Here is a 4419-nt window from a genome sequence, read left to right as displayed (position 1 = left end):
TCACGTTTTTGGCCATCACTTCAGAAAGCACTGGGAACACATCTCGACATGAGCACTGCATACCATCCACAAACGGATGGTCAAAGCGAACGAACCATTCAAAAACTTGAGGACATGCTTCGCACATGTGTGATAGACTTTGGGAAGTTGTGGGATACCCACTTACCCTTAATCGGATTCTCGTATAACAACAGTTACCACACGAGCATCAAAGTTGCTCCTTTCGAGGCATTGTATGGACGCATATTTAGATCACCGTTGTGTTGGGATGAGGTAGGTGACACCCAGCTAGCAAGAGGACAGACACCAGGCGATGCGTTAATGGGACCGGAGATCATACGCGAAACAATGGAGAAAATAGTTCAAATCAGGGCTCCACTACAATTATCACGCGACCGACAGAAGAGCTACGCTGATAAACGGTGAAAGCCCTTGGAGTTTCAAGTCGAGGATCGGGTGTTGTTAAAAGTCTCTCCCTGGAAAGGGGTTATTCATTTTGGAAAACGGGGAAAGCTGAATCCATGATACATTGGACCCTTCGAGATTCTTGCCCGAATCGGTCCAGTGGCGTATAGACTATAGCTACCCACTGAGCTCAGCAGTGTACACCCTGTATTCCATGTTTCAAATTTGAAAAAGTTCTTATCCGAAGAAACCCTCGTCATTCCCCTTGAAGAAATACAAATCAACGAGAATCTCCTGTTCGTCAAAGAACCAGTCGAAATCATGGACAGGGAGGTGAAGCGTACTAAGCAAAGTCGCATTCCGATTGTGAAGGTACGGTGGAACGCGAAGCGTGGGCCAGAATTCACATGGGAACGCGAAGACCAAATGAATCAGAAGTAATGTCACCTATTCTCGCATTCTTGAACCTACCTTTAGAAAGAATTTCGGGACGAAATTCCCTCTAACGGGGGGATGATGTCACAACTAGGAATTTTGATGCTTGTAACAACAACAATGAAAACAATTGTGAACTAAAAATGTGAAAGCATGTATGATGCTTACTGAATAACAATAAAACTTCCATCAAACACTTTATTCAAGCACTGCAAATAGTCAACGGAGAATTGGAAACCCTAGAAATTCCGGTTTAAGTCCATTATGGATTAGGATTTCCTTATTGGGCCTAATGGACCAATAAGCTTCCAAGTTGACTATTTTGGGCTTAGGACTCTTAAATGGGCCCTAATTGGACTCACTTTCATGAAACTTAACATTTTGAGCCATATTGGGCCTAGAATGAAATAAAATACCCTAATGGACCTTATTGGGCCATAACAAATTCTATTAGCCCTAATGATCCATAAATAAATATTTTTAGCTACATTGGGCCAAAAAATCATCAAATTGGGCCCACAATATGAATTTAAGCAAAAAAGGCCCAAAACTCTCTTCTTTCTTCCTTTTTCTCGGCCCAAAAAGAAAACAAAAAAAAAGAAATAAGAGAAGAGTTGACTTTAAGAGGTGCCACCTCCTTATTCCACACTATGCACCCATGCATGAACCAACATGTATCTAGACTAGTCATCTCACCCTCTCTCTTCCCCCTCTGTCTTTTCCTTCGGCTGAAGACACCAAGCACACACACACCTCACAAATTCTCTCTAAACCACTCTCAAGATCATCCTCTTCTTCTTTGAAGATCTAAAAAATTTGGCTAGAAATCTAAAGATTTTCGTCAAGTAGTTCACATCCTTGGTAAGTTATTTCTTTGATTCATAACATATCTTCTTCATTTCATCAACAATCTCCCTTATCTCATACAAAATTCGTGATCTTGCCTCTTAGGACACATCTAAGTCAAAAATCCTCTAAGAAGCTTGCTAGGCCGAGAATAGCATCAAACTTCTTCTATTCTTCATCAAAATCGAACCCACAAACTCAAGGTGAGTTCATACCCCTCTTTTTTGGTTTTTACTAGTTTTATGGGGGAGAATACAAGTAAAAAGTGTAGATCTATGTGTATGTGTGTGCTATGTATGATTTTATGCATGTATGTGTGATTGTATGTGTTTATGTGGTAAATATGCAACAAAAAGAGTAGAAAACTCGAGATCTATGACATAAGAAGTAAAACAAACATGATCTAAGGTATACCACACTAAAAAAGTCAAGAAAAATTCCCTCTAAGATTTAAAATAGACATATTGTAACATAAAACAAATTTTGGGGCTTAAATTGTCAAATAAACAATAGTTGGTGGAAAAGTTGCTTTTCACGGTTTTCTTGAGGGAAAAAAGAGTCAAAACAGTTAAAATAAATGTTTTTGTGACAATTATGCTCTTCAAAGGACTTGAAATGTAAATAATAGCTCAATAGGCCAATTTTTGGGCTTTTCGGCCCATTAAGCCCCAGGTTGCGAAAAATCTGATTTTCAAAGGGCTAAAATGAAAATTTTCTCAAAACAAGGGATAAAAAGGGTAAACAAAACCATTTCAGGGGTTAAAATGCTTTTCTTTACAAAAAAGGATCAAAAATGTAAAGTTTTTGGATTTTGGGCCAAAATTATAAAAGTTGCAAAAAGTTTGGACTTTAGCCGAAAAATACTTTTCTGGAAGGGCTGAAACTGATAAAAGTAAATTTTGAGCTAAAACCATCACTTAAAAAGTCTTTGTGTCAAAAATGACAAGAAAATGGTTTTTAGGGCCTAAAATGTCTTTTTATATATATATAAGGGGCTAAAATTGTAAATTTTTATCCAAGAAGGGCTGAAATGGTCAAACCAATATTTGAGTCAATTATTTTATTATTAAGATATTTGGGTCAAAAATACCAAACCACAACTTATGAAAAATGGCAAGATGGATATACATAAATTCCGAATATCGGTCTCGTGTCGATACAAATTTAACAATTGTTCAATTAAACATTCCGACAACTATACTATACCCAAAACAAGTAAACATTAAATTCTATGGGCTTGAAAGTTCCAAACATGCTTATTGTAACATCCGGATTTTCAGGGTTATTATTGTGTAGTTTAATCTTTTGATTAAAGGAGAGACTCGACGAGTTGAGGATCCAACTGGCCGAGTCGAGTCGGGTTTCTCACGCAGGTTTAATGAGTGGACTCGGTGAGTCAAAGGAGGGACTCGCTGAGTAGGTGCTGGCCAGAGAAACCCTAATTTCTCGGGTTTCGGACCTATTTAAAGGTCCTTATGGCCTTCATTTGTGGCCACTACACCCTGAGAAAACTTGGAGAGCAGAGAGGAAGCTTGTAGTGCAAGAGGAGGGTTAATTCATCACCCTTTGGAGTGTCTTAGCAAAGGGAAGGAAGGATTTCGATTTGGGCTTTCTTGTGGGACTCAAAGCTTCAATCATTTCGTTCAGAGCTGCTGTAAGAGGTAAGGATTCATGTCCATCTTCGTTGTTTAGTAGATTTCATGAATCTAGGGTTTCTTCATGCTTTATTTAGCTTGAATCCAGAGTATGAGAGGTCCCATGGTGAAATGATTCCTAGATCTGGACCTTAAGAGGTCCAGAGAGCCCCTTCCATTCTTCTTTATGCCTTTTCCTTGGAGTTATGAGCTAGGGTTGTCATGATAGGAAGGATTTCACCAAAATAAGCATAGAGAGCCTTGCATGTGTACCAAGATTCGACCTTTATGTGGTTATCGGTCATAGGGAAGTCAAATCTATGGATTAGAGGAGCGGATCTGACCTCATAAGGTCAGATGAGTGTTGTCATGGGAACAACTTGCCGAGTTCATGATAGGACTCGACGAGTCGAGTCGGGGTTGCCCTGCGATTCGTACCAGGTGTAACTCGTCGAGCAAGGGGTTGACTCGACGTGTCAAGCGAGGCTAGGAGGAGGATTCCGTGGACACGTGTGGACTCGCCGAGTCGCCCATGTGCACTCCACGATTCGGGTCAAAGTTTGACCGTTGAATTTCATTGACTTTAGTGTTTTGGTCAAGACTGACTTAAGAGAGTTCAGGGAGGGGTAGAATGGTCTTCTACCCAATCTTTAGAGCTGAGACAATGAGAGAGTATTGATCGGGGATGTTATTGGAATAATAGGAGGAGGCCAGGTCGGGACGTTGCGCACGAGAGTTTATCCGACTTCGTTGAGGTGAGTCTTCTCACTATACTTTACCTAGAGTGGTAACAGAGTTATGTGACAGTGTATCTTAGAGTTATGTTCCAGTGTATTTGTATGCTATTTATGTGTTAAGATTTATTGCGATATGTGATATGCATGATTCAGAGTTTTCAGAGTTAGGACCAGTGGGTCCATAGAGTTAGGACCTTTGGGTCCATAGAGTTAGGCCAGAGGGCCCACAGAGAGTTGGGACTAGAGGGTCCCACTGAGACACACTGACCAGAGGGTCAATATAGTTATAGCCTTGAGTGGCTAATATGTGTTAGAGTGGTATTTTGGGGAACTCGCTAAGCTTCGTGCTTACAGTGTTTTGT

This window comes from Lactuca serriola, chromosome 5 (genome assembly GCF_051521515.1).
Source record: "Lactuca serriola cultivar US96UC23 chromosome 5, Lser_US96UC23_V15, whole genome shotgun sequence".
Classification (NCBI taxonomy): Eukaryota; Viridiplantae; Streptophyta; class Magnoliopsida; order Asterales; family Asteraceae; genus Lactuca; species Lactuca serriola.
This window is presented reverse-complemented; position numbering follows the sequence as displayed.